General features: G+C 35.1%; 1 protein-coding gene across 3 annotated transcripts in view; it reads right to left on the bottom strand.

The window, feature by feature from the left end:
- The window catches only part of ATG5 (autophagy related 5), a 183,884-nt gene that overhangs the window by 26,416 nt on the left and 136,434 nt on the right, over positions 1–21,034 (bottom strand). The window lies entirely within an intron of this gene.

Genomic DNA, 21,034 nt, shown 5'->3' with positions numbered 1-21,034 from the left:
AGGGTTGTCTAAAGTGTGCGTAAGAGTGCCCACCAGAGTGACCTCTCGGCTCGTTTTGGAATCTCTCTGCCACTGAAGCTTATTTCATTTCCTTTCACATCCCCCTTTTGGTCAAGAAGATGTTCTCCGTCCCACAATGCCGGGTCTACACTCCTCCCCGGGAGTCATATTCTACGTTGCCAGGGAGATTCACTCCCCTGGGTGTCTGATCCCACGTAGGGGGGAGGGCAGTGATTTCACCTTTCAAGTTGGCTTAGCCAGAGAGAGAGGGCCACATCTGAGCAACAAAGAGACATTCAGGAGGAGACTCTTAGGCACACATATAGGGAGGCCTAGCCTCTCCTTTGCAGCAACCGTCTTCCCAAGGGTAAAACTTATGGTAGAGGGCTCAACCCATCAAACCACCAGTCCCCTATGTCTGTGGTCATGTTAGCAACCATGGAGGTGGGGTAGGCGAATACCCCTGCATTCTCCACAGGCTCCTCAAGGGGGCACTACATCTTTTTTTTTCCTTGTTTTTCTTTTTTTTTTCTTTTTTTTTTTTTAACTTTCCCTTCTTTTTTAAATCAACTGTATGAAAAAAAAGTTAAAAAGAAAACAAACATACAATAAAAGAACATTTCAAAGAGACCATAACAAGGGAGTAAGAAAAAGACAACTAACCTAAGATAACTGCTTAACTTCCAACATGTTCCTACTTTACACCAAGAAAGTTACCTAATATAGTAACATTTCTGTGAACTTGTTCCTACTATATCCATCAGAAATTAACAGACCATAGTCATTCCTGGGCATCCCCAGAACGTTAAATAGCTTATCTGTTCTTCTTGGATTATTGTTCCCCCTTCCTTAATTGCTGTCTACTGCTAGTTCCCCTACATTCTACATTATAAACCATTTGTTTTACATTTTTCAAAGTTCACATTAGTGGTAGTATATAATATTTCTCTTTTTGTGCCTGGCTTATTTCGCTCAGCATTATGTCTTCAAGGTTCATCCATGTTGTCATATGTTTCACCAGATCGTTCCTTCTTACTGCCGCGTAGTATTCCATCGTGTGTATATACCACATTTTATTTATCCACTCATCTGTTGAAGGACATTTGGGTTGTTTCCATCTCTTGGCAATTGTGAATAATGCTGCTATGAACATTGGCGTGCAGATACCTGTTCGTGTCACTGCTTTCCGATCTTCCGGGTATATACCGAGAAGTGCGATCGCTGGATCGAATGGTAACTCTATATCTAGTTTTCTAAGGAACTGCCAGACTGACTTCCAGAGTGGCTGAACCATTATACAGTCCCACCAAAAATGAATAAGAGTTCCAATTTCTACACATCCCCTCCAGCATTTGTAGTTTCCTGTTTGTTTAATGGCAGCCATTCTAACCGGTGTTAGATGGTATCTCATTGTGGTCTTAATTTGCATCTCTCTAATAGCTAGTGAAGCTGAACATTTTTTCATGTGTTTCTTGGCCATTTCTATTTCCTCTTCAGAGAACTGTCTTTTCATATCTTTTGCCCATTTTATAATTGGGCTGTCTGTACTACTGTCATTGAGTTGTAGGATTTCTTTATATATGCAAGATATCAGTCTTTTGTCAGATACATGGTTTCCAAAAATTTTTTCCCATTGAGTTGGCTGTCTCTTTTCCTTTTTGAGAAATTCCTTTGAGGTGCAGAAACTTCTAAGCTTGAGGAGTTCCCATTTATCTATTTTCTCTTTTGTTGCTTGTGCTTTGGGTGTAAAGTCTAGGAAGTGGCCGCCTAATACAAGGTCTTGAAGATGTTTTCCTACATTATCTTCTAGAAGTTTTATGGTACTTTCTTTTATATTGAGATCTTTGGTCCATTTTGAGTTAATTTTTGTGTAGGGGGTGAGGTAGGGGTCCCCTTTCATTCTTTTGGATATGGATATCCAACTCTCCCAGCCCCATTTGTTGAAAAGACCATTATGACTCAGTTCAGTGACTTTGGGGGCCTTATCAAAGATCAGTCGGCCATAGATCTGAGGGTCTATCTCTGAATTCTCAATTTGATTCCATTGATCTATATATCTATCTTTGTGCCAGTACCATGCTGTTTTGGCAACTGTGGCTTTATAATAAGCTTCAAAGTCAGGGAGTGTAAGTCCTCCCACTTCGTTTTTCTTTTTTAGAGTGTCTTTAGCAATTCGAGGCATCTTCCCTTTCCAAATAAATTTGATAACTAGCTTTTCCAAGTCTGCAAAGTAGGTTGTTGGAATTTTGATTGGGATTGCATTGAATCTGTAGATGAGTTTGGGTAGAATTGGCATCTTAATGATATTTAGTCTTCCTATCCATGAACATGGAATATTTTTCCATCTTTTAAGGTCCCCTTCTATTTCTTTTAGTAGAGTTATGTAGTTTTCTTTGTATAGGTCTTTTACATCTTTGGTTAAGTTTATTCCTAGATACTTGATTTTTTTAGTTGCTATTGAAAATGGTATCTTTTTCTTGAGTGTCTCTTCAGTTTGTTCATTTCTAGCATATAGAAACATTACTGACTTATGTGCATTAATCTTGTATCCCGCTACTTTGCTAAATTTGTTTATTAGTTCTAGTAGCTGTATCGTCGATTTCTCAGGGTTTTCTAGATATAAGATCATATCATCTGCAAACAATGACAGTTTTACTTCTTCTTTTCCAATTTGGATGCCTTTTATTTCTTTGTCTTGCCGGAGTGCCCTGGCTAGCACTTCCAGCACAATGTTGAATAACAGTGGTGACAGCGGGCATCCTTGTCTTGTTCCTGATCTTAGAGGGAAGGCTTTCAGTCTCTCACCATTGAGTACTATGCTGGCTGTGGGTTTTTCATATATGCTCTTTATCATGTTGAGGAAGGTTCCTTCAATTCCTACCTTTTGAAGTGTTTTTATCAAAAACGGATGTTGGATTTTGTCAAATGCTTTTTCAGCATCTATTGAGATGATCAATTGATTTTTCCCTTTTGACTTGTTAATGTGTTGTAATACATTGATTGATTTTCTTATGTTGAACCATCCTTGCATGCCTGGAATGAACCCCACTTGGTCATGGTGTATGATTTTTTTAATGTGTCTTTGGATTCGATTTGCAAGTATTTTGTTGAGGATTTTTGCATCTATATTCATTAGGGAGATTGGCCGGTAGTTTTCCTTTTTTGTAGCATCTTTGCCTGGTTTTGGTATTAGATTGATGTTAGCTTCATAAAATGAGTTAGGTACTGTTCCATTTTCTTCAATGTTTTGAAAGAGTTTGAGTAAGATTGGTGTCAGTTCTTTCTGGAAAGTTTGGTAGAATTCCCCTGTGAAGCCATCTGGCCCTAGGCATTTATTTGTGGGAAGATTTTTGATGACTGATTGGATCTCTTTGCTTGTGATGGGTTGGTTGAGATCTTCTATTTCTTCTCTGGTCAGTCTAGGTTGTTCATATGTTTCCAGGAAATTGTCCATTTCTTCTACATTATCCAGTTTGTTGCCATACAGTTGTTCATAATATCCTCTTATAATTTTTTTAATTTCTTCAGGATCTGCAGTTATGTCACCTTTTTCAGTCATTATTTTGTTTATATGGTTCTTCTCTCTTTTTGATTTTGTCAGTCTAGCTAGGGGCTTGTCAATCTTGTTGATCTTCTCAAAGAACCAACTTTTGGTGATATTTATCTTCTCTATTGTTTTTTTGTTCTCTACTGTTACCTTTGTTTTTACAACTTGAAAGAACCCTATCAAGCAAAGCAAATGCCAAGAGGCCAAAAACAACAGAAAATCTTAATGCATATGATAAAACCAGACGATATGGAGAATCCAACTCCAAACACACAAATCAAGATATCAGAAGAGACTCAGTACTGGGCAGAATTAATCTAAGAACTACAATCGAGGAATGAGAACATGGCAAAGGATTTGAAGGACATCAAGAAGACCATGGCCCAGGATATAAGGGACATAAAGAAGAACCTAGAAGAGCATAAAGAAGACATTGCAAGAGTAAATTAAAAAATAGAAGATCTTATGGAAATAAAAGAAACTGTTGGCCAAATTAAAAAGACTCTGGATATTCACAATACAAGATTAGAGGAAGCTGAACAATGTCTCAGTGTCCTAGAAGTCCACAGAACACAAAATGAAAGAACAAAAGAAAGAATGGAGAAAAAAATTAAAAAAATCGAAATGGATCTCAGAGATACGATAGATAAAATAAAACGCCCAAACTTAAGACTCATTGGTGTCCCAGAAGGGGAAGAGAAGGGTAAAGGTCTAGAAAGAGTATTCAAAGAAATTGTTGGGGAAAACTTCCCCAATCTTATACACAATATAAATACACAAAGCATAAATGCCCAGCGAACTCCAAATACAATAAATCCAAATAAACCCACTCCGAGACATATTCTGATCAGACTCTTAAATACTGAAGAGAAGGAGCAAGTTCTGAAAGCAGCAAGAGAAAAGCAATTCACCACATACAAAGGAAACAACATAAGACTAAGTTGTGACTACTCAGCGGCCACCTTGGAGGCGAGCAGGCAGCGGCATAAAATTCTGAGAGAGAAAAATTTCCAACCAAGAATACTTTATCCAGCAAAACTCTCCTTCAAATTTGAGGGAGAGCTTAAATTTTTCACAGACAAACAAATGCTGAGAGACTTTGCCAATAAAAGACCTGCCCTACTTCAGATTCTAAAGGGAGCCCTACCCACAGAGAAACAAAGAAAGGAGAAAGAGATACAGAGAATTTTAACAGAAATGTATAGTACCTTACATCCCAAATCACCACGACACTCATTTTTCTCTAATGATCATGCATCTTTCTCCAGAAGGGACCATAAGCTGGGACATAAAACAAGCCTCAAGAAATTAAAAAAAAAAAAAAAATTGAATATACTCAAAGCACATTCTCCAACCACAATGGAATACAAATAGAAGTCAATAATTTTTGAACTGTAACTCCACTATCTACGTCTTACATGATATAAAATACACAAACTCTAATGACAAATCAGTGGTTTTGAACTCAACGCAAAATATGTAATTTTAGACAACTATATAAAGGTGGGGGAATGGAGGAGTATAGGAACATAGTTTATGTGTCCTATTGAAATGAAGGTGGTATCAAAGAAAAACAAGATTGTTATGGATTTAAGAGGTTAATTTTAAGCCCCACAATAAACACAAAGAAATTATCAAAGAATATAACCGTAGAGATGAAAAGTAGAGTATGGGTTAAGAGAAATGGGGGAAGGGTCAATGGGGAGTTAAGAAATGAGTGTAGGGGTGCTCTCTGAGGTGAAGGGAAATTTCTAGTAATGGATGGTGGGAAAGAGCATTACAACATTCTAAACGTGATTAATCCCACTAATGGAATGCTAGGGAGGGGGTGGAATGGGAAGATTTAGGCTGTATACATGTTTCCACAATCGGAAAAAAAAAAAAAAGACAGTCTAAATAGATGACAATTGAATGCCAAGGATGAGCCTCGATGGGATTGGAGGATGGAGGACAGGGGGCTCAAAGGGACACAGTTGAGACATAAGGAAAAGGAAATATAGAATGTAAGCTTTGTATCATTGTTGAATCTCTTGTACTTCTTAGCTGCGCTTAATGGGATTGCATAAAAGAATGTTCTTATTCATGGGAAGTGTATATGTGAATTATAGTGTTTGTTCAAGGGTGTGTGCAGCTAGCTCTCGTATGTTCAGAAGACAGAGCAATAGATGATGGATGACAGATAGGGAGGGAAAGAAATAGTGATGTGACAGCATGTTAAAGTTGGTGGATTGGTCTATTGGGGGAGGGGGGTCAGGGTATGATGGAATTCTGTGTATGGGGTCAGTATTATTTTTGCAACTGTTCCTATAACTTTGAATTTATTTCAAAATAGAAAAAAAAAGGTTACATACTGCATGATTCCATTTATATAACATTAGTTTGAGATTACAAAAGTATAGAAATGGAGAACAAATTAGTGGCTGTCAGAGGTTAACGCACACATGTGATAAAACTGCACAGAACTGCACACACACATACACAGAGCGTATGTAAAACTAATGAAATCTGAATAAGATCAGTTGATTGTATCAATGTTAATTTCCTAGTTGTGATACTGTATGTAAGATATTATCATGGGAGTGGGGAGGGAACCTGGGTGAAGGTTATATAGGATGTGAAATAGGTTCACTTATTTCTTATAGCTGCATATGAATCTATAATCCTTTCAAAATAAAAAGTAAAAAAAAAGAAAAAACACCCAACTATAATCTGGATCCTTGCTAATAAAAGTGTACAATGTAAGGACCAGCAGCATTTTTGGTGTTACTTGGGAGCTTGTAATAAATGCAAATTCTTAGGCCGCATACCTCAGACCTCCTGAATCAGAATTTGTATTTTTAACAAGATCCCCAGGTGATTCACTCACAGTACGTTTGGGAAACACTGATCTACAGCACCAATTTTCACTCCAACCCATCTGACATAAAATTGCCATGAAAAACAGTGGCTCAGTTTGGCAATGATTCTCACCCTAAGGGTAAGTGAATAAAAGGAGGGACTAAGAACTCATGTAGGAAGGAAAAAAAACCTTTTAGGTGATTCTAATTATGTATTTCCTCTCACCTCCAGCTGAAAAACATAGCACGTAGCCAACTGAGGCTTAAAACCAAATGAATGGTCATAATATTTCAGATCTTTAAAAGACAGACAATATAAACTGTTGTAACAGAGCAAAGGTAATTATTTTAAAACCTTCTAAAATAAGAATTTCATCAGAATTAAAGTCACTTAGTTAATAACTAATACAGCATTCAAATCCTTTAAATGGCACTTCTAATGAGAAACAACTCTAGAATTTTCTACCTTTGGTATCTCATATCTCATGGTCACAAACATATTAAAACTGAACCTTCATATTTTAAATAATTCATATTGTGGCAAAATGGTAAGAGCATTAAATTTAAAGTGAAAAGACCGAGGTTTAAGTCCTAGATTTGGCACATTATTATAGTTAGATTCAGCGCTAGGATTCAAATTCCAGAGGTATCTGTTAATACTTGTGTGACCATAATTAAGTACTTTAACCTCCATGCACCTTAGTTATGTCATCTGCAAAATGAGGATATTGATAGTATATACTTCATAGGATTGTTGTGAAGATTGAATTCATGTAAATATATGTCTTCCATGCACAAAAGATATCTTCCATTATTAAGAACCCTATCAACAATTAATCACTAGAGCCACCCAAATCAGTATATTTTCACTTGACAATTTTAAAATAAATGAATTAAATTTACTAGTTTTGAAAAACTTTACATAGTACTGAAAGCTTTGATTATTACCAAAGTGGTGACAAGGATGAATACCAATAAAACTTTTCTTATAGATTCCTAGAATAAAGCCACAATGTAATACATAACTTTACAAAGAAGAGAATCATATAGTTGTTGATATTCCATTAATAGCGGTGACAGGCACAACAAAGATATAAAAATAATTTATATGCAATGTAGAATACTGTATTTATTTGCTGCCTATATTTAAAAAAAGATGAGAGATTACTGAAAATGAAAGCAACAGCAAAAACAATGAACACATATACAGCTTGAACAGAATTATCAAATCCGGGATCTCTGACTAAGGGCAGGGATAAATTATATGAGAAATCTTCATTCATTAAACATTTACTCAGCACTTACTAGGGTGTTGCTGTGCTAGTGGACACAAAGATGATTATGGCACACATGGACAAATAAAAATAACTGTAATACAGAGTTAAACGATAACAGAAATACATATAAAGTGCTATGAGAAAATTACAAAGCCTGAACACAAAATTTAACACTAGATTTCTTGGCAGCTACAACAGTCAGTCAATCAATCAGTCAATCACCCAACAGATAATTTCATTTTCTAGGAGTGGTAGGTGCAAAGTAAAATATCTAAGTGTGGGAGAATGTAAAATATTAAAACAGAAGGGAGTTTCAAAAGATAATGAAAACATAGAAGAGACTACAGAAGGTCTTCAAGTTTCTGACTTAAAATAGGTAACATTTTTTAAAATACAGAAAGAGATAAAGCCATTTCAGGCAGAGTGCAACACAACCCATCCCTTTCATCTGCCTCCTCTCCCCTATAGTATTCAGGGGGCAGCTGGAATATTAGGCTCCTGTGAGAAATTAGTAGATAAGCAGAGAAAGGTAGGCTAAGGACCATGGCATATGGAACTTGGAATGCCAAATGTAGTGGAATTAACAAAGTCTTGGTTGGGATCTCAATTCCACAAGCTACTGGGTACCTAGGACAAATTACATCAACCTTTGGGAGTCTGTTTCTGAATCTGAAAAACAGGGATAATACATAACCTTTGAAAGATCGCTAAGATAATTAAAAGAGATCCATAAATCATCTAATGCAACAGGTGCTTAATAATGGCTAGTTCTTTTCATTCCTCCCTAAAATGTTTTAAAATGTTTTGTTTTTAAACTGTTAAATTCGGAACCAAAGAAAGGTAACAGGGTATTCAGTCTTTACAGAAAAATTATAGAGGGAATAAAAAATAACTGGAATTCAACCATCAGTTTCCTTTGAAGTCTCATTAACCAGAATAAATATTATGTGGCACAAAGAGAGAGAGAAAACGGGTTTACACAGGTTATGCTGCCAGACTTCACCAACAATGACACATGACACATGCTTTAAACTGTCACATGTATATTTGGCCAAAGATACATTCATGCATGTCAAACACTTCACTCCATGCTTATTTCAAAAGAAGCCTCAAATTAAAATTAGCTTAAAAATATACACAATTACAATACTTTATTAAATAAAAAGAACAGGCCATTTAAAAATGAATGCTTTCAGACTTTACAGTAAACAAGTCCTTTTGGTGGTAGGGGATGAGGAAGTAGGGAGGGGAGCAGGTTAGGGTCAGTGCCACTTAATCAGACTACTCTTATCCCTTTATATAGTGAAACAGGAGACTTGAAAATAAGCACTTTTTTGTAGTCGTGTTACAAGTGTCTGGAGCCCACTCTTAATATTCCTGACAACACTAAAAACTAATAATTAACATTTCAAAAGCTGTCATTATTGTAGTCAAGGACATTTAATTCTCAGAGCAGTAGTGTCTTAATTAAGACTATGATTAAATGAAAGTACTCATAAGAATTATATCCACACATCTGTTTTGAAGTTTATGTTGTGTCTTATTTAAATTGTTATATTTATTATAATTGTCTAGACAATGACAAATATATTGCCACAAATAGTTAAAAAAATTTTCTTCAAATACAGCAATAATTGGTGTCTTCCTCATATCCTCATTGAATACAATGTGTTACAGGGAAGCATTATTTCTCTATTTCACATAAGATTGGGATCACTTTGACACTGCTTAGGAGCCAATTTATAAAACAAGTCATATTATTCTTTATTTTTATGTGAAATTATTAGTAGAGTAGCCAAAGGAGAAGTTTCATTTAAAAGTGCTAGGACTGATATTAGTAATATTCATCTAAGTTCTTCAACAATGATTTCAAAAAGATGAAAAAAATCATACCAAGGGAATCACAGTTTAAATTTTATCATCTATAAGAGCTTTAAAATACCTTTGCTAATTTTATCCAAAGTTTAAAAGCTAGTCTAATACAAGAATAATGTAATTAATAAACTATTTCCTTCTGAAGAACTGAAGGGATCTTTTATATAAAGAAGTTTTTATCTTTATGGTATACTTAGAAAATAAGTATTTTTAATTTGCACAAATAAGGAAATCAAAGTAACAAGAAGAAATGTCTGAGTAAAAGACAGAAATGAAATTCTGTTCTCTTGATGCCCAGTCAAGAATCTTATCCATGAGACAAGTGATTCTGAACTTGGACTAGGAACTACTGAAGCTCTACGAAAGACCCTCATCCACTCCCACTCCTCTGAGATTATAGCCTGTAGGTTTTACAGTGAATACTAAAGTTTATAATATAGCAATGTCTATATTTGTTTCTGACACAAATAAAATTTTAAAAAAATTTATGCCACTGTAGTATCATCAAATTAGATTTCATATAAATTGTTATGGAATTTTTATAAATAGCAAATAGAAGCAAGTAATCTGCAGATTAAGAAAATCTGAAAAACAGCACTTGACTGCTCTGATGAACATTGAAAAAAAGTCATGTAAAAGCTGAATATAAAACTCTTAGAATAAAATAAAGGATTCATGGTATCTGATTAGGCAATGGTGTCTCAGATATGACACCCCAAAAGCATAAGCAACCAACCAAAGAAAAATAAGTAAATTGAACTTCATTAAAATGAAAACTTTTGTGCTTTAAGGAATACTATCTAAAAATGAAGACAACCCCAGAGAATGGGAGAAAATACTTGCAAACATATATCTGGTAAGGGCCTAGTAATCAGAATACATAAATAACTCTTACAACTCAATATTAGACACAAAAAGCCTATTAAAAATAAGCAAAGGATATGAATAGACAATTCAGCTAGGAAGGTAAGCAAATTGCCAGTAAGCACAAGAAAAGATACTTCACCTCATTGGTCATTAGAGAAATGCAAATCAAAATCACAATGTGATATCTCTTCACACCCACCAGGATGGTTATAATAAAAAAGACAGACAATAACAAATGTTGGCAAGGATGTAGAGAAATTGGAACCCTCATACATTACTAGTAGGATTGTAAAATCGTGCAGCACTGGAAAATAGTCTGGCAGTTCCTCAAAAGGTTAAACATACAGTTACCACATGACTTAGCAATTCTACTCCTAAGCATATACCTAAGAGAACTGAAAACATATGTCCACAAAAAAACTTGTAAATGAATGTTCACAGCAACACTATTCACAATGGCCAAAAAGTGCAAACAACCAAAATGTCCATCAACTGATGGGTAGATAAACAAAACATGGTATATCCACGCAATGGAGTATCATTCAGTCATTAGAAAAAAAACAAAGTACTGATTGATACCTGCCTACAAGGATGAACCTTGAAAACAGGATGGTAAGGAAAGAAGGCAGATACAAAAGGCCACATATTTTATGATTCCATTTATATGAAATGTCCAGAATAGGCATATACTAAAGACAAAAAGTAGATTAGTGGCTGTTACGGGTTGGAGGAAGGAGGGAATGGGGAGTAACTGCTATTTAAAGCTGTTATTATTATTACTTTCAATGTAAAAACACTACATATGGGTGGCAGTGGAGTCCATCTGGGGACCAGCTTCATCAATGTTTGATTTATAACTATTCTTCATATCTAATATGTCTTTTTATGTCTGAGTTTTTAAAAAACATTCATTTTATTTCAAATTTTATTAAAAAAATTTTAAAGGCCTGACCTCATCAATTCAGAAAAATCACAGATATCCTAAAAAATTTTGTGTAGCACCATGGCAATTCTAAGTTATCTGTGGGCATTTAAATCACTTTGCCTTACATGTTTACCAAAACTCAATATTAAAAAGGAAGCAAAAAAGTTTTGAAATTACAAAATGCTAATCAAAAAAAGGCTTACTAAAATATATATGTAATTTAATAACAAGGAGTAATATGAAATATAAGTAATCTATGTTACCAAATATGGTGTCTGGCTTGCACACACAAAAAATGTTCTTATTGATAAACTGCTGCTTATTTTAGACTCATCACATCTACTATTTCTGAGCTTCCCCAGAAACCTCCCCACCTATGAGGGTAGCTATGGTACTCCTCATCTCCCTACTTCCTTATTAGCTTGGAACCTCTGGATTCCCACTCACACTGAGGAGGAGCGACTCTGCAGGAAGAGGGAACTCTTCCTCTCACAGATTCTTGAGTTAGACTCTGGAATGATAAAAAAAATAATGCTATAACATGGAGGTTAGGGTTTGCAGAACTGATACTATACTTCAATTTCAGTATTACTTACATGATCTATCCTAGGAAGTTGACTATCATTTACAATAAAGGTTCCTTCCTAGCTCTATAAAACTGACTTGAATTTCTGGAACAGAATATATGAATAGAGAATCTGTCTAGAGAATCCAAAGTAGGTTGATAAATTCCCAAAGTATTCTATTTCAAGTTAATAATCCAAAACTTTCAATTAAGTCAAAACACATGTCTTTTCTAAAATGGGAGCTTTTAAACAGTATAAACATCTTGCTATTCAGTACTCTAAAGCAGTAATGTTTAAATAGGGTTATAAGAGTATCCTATACAAAGATTAATTTAAGTCCTACATAATTAAAGTGACAGTTTATGCATCTGAGAAATGGGAGAGACTGCAGTGAGGGGTTCAACAAGACATTCTGCAGAAAAAGAGGATACATTGTGGCAAAAGCTATAATCACTGCACTCATTTTGAAGCCCTTTTAGAAACCACGTCTTAAAAGATGATAAACTTGGTCTCACAGTTATCAGCCAAATTACAGAAATAAGTAAAAGAGTGTGGTATTCTGACTTAAAATACAGTGTTTTACTCAAAGAATTTTATTTACTATTCCAAAAGCAGCATCATGATTTCCCAGAATTAATGACAATTAAAAGAAATATTCCTCATTACACAGAACATGAATTACAGTAATATTTAATGTGATCATTAATTGTTAAAACATTGCAAAGTAATGAAACTATTCATTTGTATGTGACAGGGTTTAGAAAAGCATGGAAATAAAAATTATCAAAAACTTTAAGATGATAATGTGACTGGGGGAAAACAAATTTGCTACTTCTACTCCATGAAGCATCTCTCAAGCAATGTAAAAATCAGAGCTCAAGCCTTTGATGTGTAGATCCCTTTGAAAGCTACCCTACTGTTTTATATGAAGCATCTGTAGCTAAAATGAGCACCTAGTAAAGACTGCAGATGCTGCATTACATAAGCAGACGTCAGAACTGTCCCGAACTGGTTCTAAGTTACTTTAAACATATATGCAGAGTCAGAAATTAGCAATGGCTTACTTCTTAAAAGTAACAGATAATTACACTCATCACGATGAAAAGGATTTAAAATGTAAGCTAATAGAGGTGTTTCTCCTTTGGCAAAGGTCTCCTTTTAAAAATAAACCTCAAAAGTTTAATTAAAATAGGAAATGCTTTACTATGTAGTAAAAAAAAAACAAACACTTCAGATTTAGTGAGACTGAGAAAAGGAAGGACCCAGTGAGGGAGGAAAGGTGTGACAGAAAGATGAAGAAAAAGAAAAAGGAGGGAGAAAAATAAATGGGAGAAAAAGGAAAGACCAAAAAGGTAGAAGGACCTACTAAAATATATTACTTCTTTCAAATTCTAAACAAGCAAAATAAATTCTTACCTTTTGTATACAAGAAATAACCTATGTTTCCCCTAACTGTGCTTGGAAAATCTAGACAAATCTAATGTTAAGAGTAAGTACTATGTTGAACTGCTCGGTCTTTAGCTTTGAAAACATTCTATTAATAAATATCAAATTTTAAATTTCAAATTTAAAGTTTCATGCAAATCAACTCAGCCACAGATTTAAAATACAGCTCACCAGTGAACACCAATACTCATTTGAAATCTTCAGCTTACCAACTCATATAATTTCACAACTCTTATAATTTTTATTAATTTACATTTTGTACATAATTGTGTCACAACATATGTAATGCAGACAGGTGACTTTTGTGAAAAGATCACACCCAAGTAGGCATACGGTCTACTCAAATATGGTTTGCAACTGTGGATCCAAACCTGCGGAACTTGATTATAATCAGAATCATTTCACTGACAAGAGACTTCTCCCCCATCCTCTACTCCCGCTAACCTAAAGCAGCACTGACCTTCCTTTAAATCAATAGCCTCTTTTCAAGTAAATCCTTTGAGAGATACATCCTGTTTTAAACAGGGTCTATTCTGTAAAATGTACGTAAGACACTGAAGTTGTGTAACACAATTCAATATTTATACCAGACCATAATTATTAACTGACAATTTACATTGTAATACATTACAATCTACTTGTAAAAGAAACAATTTGCTTAAAGACTTGAGGGGTTTCAAGTAGTATATATTCCTATCTGCACCTATATGTAGTATCAACATGATCAATGTATGTATCAGTATATCTATACATATATCTGTATTTATAATATTTCCTTAGCACTTGTATTACTGTAAACAATCTACACAGATCAGGTAGCAAAAATGTATAAAAATCTCACAAAACATTGAAAACTAAAAGGAAAAACAGGTATGACCCCAACAACTGAGTATGATATCCTGATATGAAATGTCAAACAAAATTGTCCAGGCTCAGGTCAGAAGTGAAGAATATATTAGTCTTCGTATTTTCATGTGGATTTTTCCCTCTAATATTCCTGAATGAATCTATTTATTACCCACTCTAAATTATTAGCAAGTACTTACTTAAAAAGTATCGGTAATTAGACCAAAAGCAACTCTCATATTTACCTAAAAGAAGGAACCACTACCAAGAATCAAAGCCAACTAATTCTGTTCTTAAGAGACAGGTGTTGTGTGTTCTGGCATGTTATATGAAAATCATTTATGAGAAGAACAGAAAAAAAAAATCAGAAGGTAGTTTTCACTACTGGAATAGATATGTGATTAAGCAGATTTTCTTACACCTTGAAATTGTCAATAGTCTGAATTGTCAAGCTAAGCAGTTTCATTTCTGGATATTGGTATTCTCACTGATGGAAAGAAAGGGAAAGAAATAAGTGATAATGGCATTTAAAAAAAAGTCAATTTGGGTCTTGGAGATCTTGTTGAATAATAGGTTTAAAGAATGAATATTCTTAGGACAACTGTCTAGACTTTATTAGGCCAGCAGTAAATTGGGAAAATAAAGCCTAAGTCATTTATAGAAAAATGGGAGGAATCTAAGTCAATCACCAAACCAGCAATAAGAATGGCTGACACATCCAAAGTGTAGGTTATCTCTGGCAAGTATTACCACAGTTGACAATTCTTCATAGGAACTCAAAACATTAGCTGTAAATCGAGGTGCTTACAGAAATAATAATAATAAATCAGGTAGTAAACCTTAACTTTAAAATATTTTATGAGTTATACACTAAGATCTTATTTTGTGAGATAAATATTAATGAATAATTAGCTATGGACTAGTTTTAGCCAACAGTTAAAACTTTTTAAACTACTTCACATTTAACAACTAAACTTTTATCAAATTTCAAAACTGACCAATTGGAGTCCCACCTTTTTTTATGTATTTACTCATTCTCAAAGATATATTAAGGATAGACGAGTTACCAAAAGGCAAGAGTGAGAAAGAAAATGAATACCAAATAAACTCATGAATAGCTAACAGTAAGGTTCATGTTTACATGTCATAATATACTAAGTTTCTTGTTACAAACAAGAATTTCTTTGTGAAAGGGGCTTAAAAATCCATTTTTAGTAAAGTAATAACTAAAACCATCTCATAATCTAGGTGTCTCTCTTTTAAAATGAAGTATTTATTATTCTGGTTTCTAAAATTACCCCATAGTAATGCATGCATAAACATAAAAACTAACATTCATTCTACCCCTAAATTTGAGAGTTCATATTTTCATGTGATCACTAAAAATTCCTTCACTGGTAAATATAAAAAGAACATTCCATAAATAAAAAACACCTCAATTTTAGCAATCCATTTCAATCTCTTCACCCCAAAGGGAAGATGTTTTTACTTTCTGTCCATTCATTTTCTCTATTAAAAGAAAAACAGACTGAAGGCTGGGAATGACAGAACTAGAGGGAATGAGGGGAGAAGCCTCATGTGTGTAAAACTGGACAACAATCTCAAATGGAAAGATATGATACAAAAGGGTAAGAAAAGAAAAGTAATGCTGTTAATATATCAAAGGGAATAGAGACTAAGAGTCACTGGTTCTGGAGCCAGACTGCCTAAGTTCAAATACCAGTTTTCTCCACTTACTAGAGCTCAGTGACCCTGGGGCATGTTTATCTGTATCTCAATTACCTCATCTATAAAATGGAGACAAAGGATTAAAACGAATATTAAATGAACTAGTACTTGCAAAATATTTAAAATAGTACCTGGTACTCAATGAAGTACTCAACAAAAGTTAGCTATTATTGTTATTATTCATCTATGTTTGCTTTAATTACTAGCAATATTTTAAAATTAATCTTGAAAATATTAAATAAAACAATGACCCAGCTTAATGCAATAATTAGTAATGAGAAAATGTTGATTTTAATAACTCTAGTAGTGTGGGATAACATCATTAACTCAGCACATTTTAGTTTCTCCAGCTATAAATTAGGGATAACTTTTGCCCTCAGATTACAAACGTTATTCTGAAATTCATGAATAAAGAAATAAAAGATCTAATATAATTTGCTTTCATCCAGTGCTCTGAAAACAAAATAGCAAATCATTTATATCAAACGGTTCCTATTCCTATACATGATAATAGTTTTAAAATACACATGACAAATAATTTATAATCAATAATTGCTTTCATTTTTCAAAAGTCCACAAAGGAAGAAATTTAAATCTAAAAAAAAATCTCAGAGAATAGTAAATGGCTTATAGAGCAAGAGCAATCAAAACTTGTTGTGTTGGGCTGCCCCCTACAGGCCTCAATGTACCTAATATCTTTTAAAAAGTCTAAGGAAAATTTTATTCAAGTTTTACATTAAGAACATTAATACTGGAAAAACTGTAAAACTGGGAACAGTCTCAAATGGAAAGTACTGAAGTATATTACTAAATAAATAAATTCTGAAGTACATTAGTTTTTTATTCATTCATTCATTCATTCATTCATTCATTGTGGTAGGAAACAGTCTCTGAGCACCATCTATAAGGACAGAAAATTGAATTCTTGCCTCCAAGGAATTCATAGGTTATTGCCTACAAAGATGTTAAGGAGACTAACAGAATCATTGTGAAATATTGCAAAATGGCTTATGAAATGTCTATATTATACCATAATGTTGGGTATAGCAAAAAACAAAACAAAACAAAAACATAGACCAGAGATCCAAGATCCATGTTCTTCTCCTGCCCCTGTCATCAAATATCCTGCTTAATACTGTACAAGTCAGTTCTGTACAAGTTGTCTTATTTCTAAAATTAGAGGGCTGAATTAGATGATTCCTAAGCTGCTTCAGCTCTAATATTCTATTCATTACATTTGCCATAACAAAAGGTAAATGGAAATTATTTAAGTAAGTTCAGAGAAAGAAGACAACTTCTAGATGGTCTCAAGGGTTGGGGCATATGTGGAGAAAATCAAGAAACTTCTTGGGAGAGGTCACATTTGAGGTGAGTTTAGAAGCATGCTGGGAATTGGGCCATTCCTAGGAGTGGTGAGTGGAATAAGAAAATAAAACATCAAGCATGTTTTAGGGAATAATGTATGGCATTATTTGGTTGTAATCTAGCTCTGTGTTTGGAAGATTTAACTAGCATTAGTGTAAAAACTAGTAGACTGGAGGGAGAGAAAGGAGGCAGAAAGATCTAAGAATCAGTAAAATACTTCAGCTAGGAATCAGGGGACATGAACTAAGTTAGTCAGCGAAAATGGCAAGATGAGGATAAACAGAATGGCTCTAATACATTAGACTATAATTCTAAGAAACTGATCAAAAATGTTTCCAAGATATCAAGTCTGGGAACATGAAGCAAAGCAATAAAGGAACAGGGAACTCAAACAGGAGTCATTTATTTAAGTATTTGGTAATGGTGGGAAGTAGTTTTTTGGGATCAGTTAGAAACTCATGGGGAAGACTATTCTAAGGCAGGAAATACATCAATAAATTATCAGCTGTTTACCATATATGTTCCATTAGACATAAAATAAAAGAACATAGTAGGCGCAGTAAGCCATCATCCCTGCTGATAAAATAATTCTCAGCAAAAGTGCAATAATTTAAGTAAAAAAAATATTCTAACAATAATAACATATAATTTACAAATTACTTCCTAGGTACCAGGTATAACACTGTGTTAAAAACATTACCTCATTTAATCTCTAAAACAACCCTCTGAAATATCATTATCTCTATTTTACAGATGATAAAATTGAGGCTCAAAGATGTGAGGTGGATACCCCAATCACACACCTAGTTGGATATAAATGTCAGATTTACCAAATCAAAGGCCCTCCAATTCATTCAGGATTTTCAAGGTTCTTTATCAAGGAATCTACGTGGGAAAACAAATTTGCAAAAAAAATCAAGACTATGCAACTTTTATAAAAGCAATACACTGAGAATTCTTAAGAAATAAACTGAGAATTAAAATTTTTGTGTTTTAGAAAAAATTGGAAAGAACAGATCAAGAAAACTTAGAAAACCCTTCAGTCTTCACTCTCTTTTCCAAATTTTTACAAAATCCACTTAGCCAAACCTGTAGGTTAAGAATCATTAGAAGCAGTGATGTCATTGATAATGGCAGAGTAAGGACCTCAAATATCCTCTCCTACACAAAGCAGTGAGAGCACTGCTGTTAAAATAAAACTTTTTAAGGGCTCTCGGAATTAAACCAAGGCTTATAACAACCTTGAGAGCATTTATTCAAGAAAAATGGCTCAATCTAGGTAGGTAAGAAAAGTGAACTCTGTGGTGAACTTGCCCTAATCCCACCCTCTCTCCTCTCTCCCCAGCTCTGCGGTAGCCTTGAAAATCAACAGTCCACAATCACACTGAAAACCAGCAGACTGGCAGCCACTGGAAGGGTCCAAATTGGGTCAAAGCTCTTTCAAAGCCCCATTCACAGAGAACTGTCATTATATGACCTGTCTGGCAATTCTCTGGAAAACCCCACTCACAAGACTTTACTTATATGACCTTACTCAGAGCTCAGACAGTATGAAGAGCCTTTTTTTCCCCAGGAGTGTTGGTTAAAAAAAAATTAGTGGCAACTATTTAACCTCACCGCTGCCTGAGGGGCAGTAACAGTTGGGTCAAATAACAACGTAACTGAAAAAAATTTAAAGGAAAATCTGGAGAATGACAACCATAGTCATATCTTCGAAAAGCTCCAATATATTCCTGGGAATCTAGAAGCCACATGCATATGAAGGGCTGTGTGCACATGCTCAGGAAAGACCTGTGAAGGCCCTAAGTTCTTACCTCTCTCTGGCTAACATTGAGGCTCTGTACAAGCAGGAAGTAAAAGCTAGGGGCTAGGGTAGAGTAGTAGTAAACAGCCTATCTGAGCATTAAAGGCAAGCCTGAACATGTACACAGTCCCTCTGCAAAGATAGGGAGGCTTACTGTTTTCAAACATTTAAGGAAACCTCTTGTAATCATTAGATGATCACAAAGCTAACTAAGCAGGGATTTCAGTGATAACACATGACAGTTAAGTAAAGACCTTAAAGAATTAGCTCAAGAAAGTCACCAAACAAATAGAACAATAACAAAAACAGCCACCACCAACACCAAAACTGGGGAGGGGGGAAAACTGATTTCCAGAGTTGCTTTGTTATAGTAACATAAAAGGGTCCAGTTTTCAACAAAAAATTATGACAAAGAAACAAGAAAGACTGACCCAAACACAGGAAAAAAATCAGTCACCAGAAACTATTCCTGAGGAAGATCAGACACCGGGCTGTAGTTCCATGTTTAGGAACTAAAGGAAACTAAAGGAAAGTATGAGAATGATGTGTCATCAAAGGGAGAATACCCACAGAGAAAGAAAAATTATATAAAAAAGGACCAAATAGAAATTCTAAAGCTAAAACATACAATAATTAAAGTGAAGAATTCACTAGAGGGGCTCAAGAACAGATTTGAGCAGACATGAAAGAATCAGCAAACGTGAAGATAGGTCAATTGAGATTATCCATTCTGAGGTACAGAATGAAAAAACAATGAAGAAGATTGAATAAAGTCTCAGAGACCTGTGGGGCACCATCAAGCACATTAATAAACCCATAATAAGAGGCCCAGAAGGAGACAAGAGAGAAAAGGGCAGATAGCATATTCATCATAATTGAAGGGTCACAATCCAAAGACAAAGAGAGAATCTTGAAGAAAGAGAGAAGCGACATGAAAGTATATAAGATACTCAATAAGATTAACGGTTTAAATCTCATCAGAAATGATGGAGGCACAAAAGACAATGGGATGACATAATCAAAGCACTGAAAGACAAAGAATGTCAACCAACTATTCTATAACCAGCAAAATTTTCCTACAAAAGAATGAGTAATAAGACATTCTGAGATAAATAAAGACTGAGAGAATTTATTGCTACAAGAAATATGAATGGGAGTCTTTCAAGCTGAATAAAATGACACAAGACAGTAACTCAAATCCACTTCAAGAAATGAAGAGTAACAGTAAAAGGAACTACATACATAAATGTAAAAGACTGTATACATGTATTTTTTAAATAACTTTTCTTCTGCTATCTATCTGATTTAAAAGACAACTACAAATAGGGTCATAAGATGGCGGCTAGGTGAGAAGTGCAAAAAAACACCTCCGTGAAAAATACTAGATAAAAACCAGAAAGTGACCCAGAACACCACTTCCAGAGTAGCACCAGCCAGACAAGGTCTGCTAAATCCACAGGGAGCATGCATCTGGTGAAACCAGGAGTCTGCAGTCTGAAATGAGTGAGTCGGGTGAGAGTCCCTCGGCCACGCTGTGGTGTGGGGAAATGGTGGGTTGGCATTTGGAGACGGACTAGCTCTTTAAAAAAAAAAAAGAAGCCCGGGAGCAGCTGCAGATACGACGGGCACGGGCTGGGCTAACGCCTCGGTGTCTGGCGTGGAGGATACCCCTTCCCACACCCACTGCTGATTGTCTCAGGCCCAGGGGAGCAAAGGGGAGCCAAAAGGAGAGAAAAAAAACACAACTTGCAGCCATCTCCCCAGTGGGCGGAGGCACTCCTGCCCGGGCCAAACCCACAGCACAGAGCTGCGCCAAGAAACCCAGCGTGACAGGGTGTCTTTCCCACAGCACCGCTCACACGCCACAATATCGGCCGTGGACAGTGGCCTTGAATACACCCACGGCCGACTGTCCCGGAGCTGGGAGGGTGGAGCTGTGCGGAAAGGAAGA

The sequence above is a fragment of the Choloepus didactylus genome, chromosome 7 (genome assembly GCF_015220235.1).
Source record: "Choloepus didactylus isolate mChoDid1 chromosome 7, mChoDid1.pri, whole genome shotgun sequence".
NCBI classification, from domain to species: Eukaryota; Metazoa; Chordata; class Mammalia; order Pilosa; family Megalonychidae; genus Choloepus; species Choloepus didactylus.
Note: the sequence above shows the minus strand (reverse complement) of the source record. Positions and strands in the feature narration are given on the sequence as shown.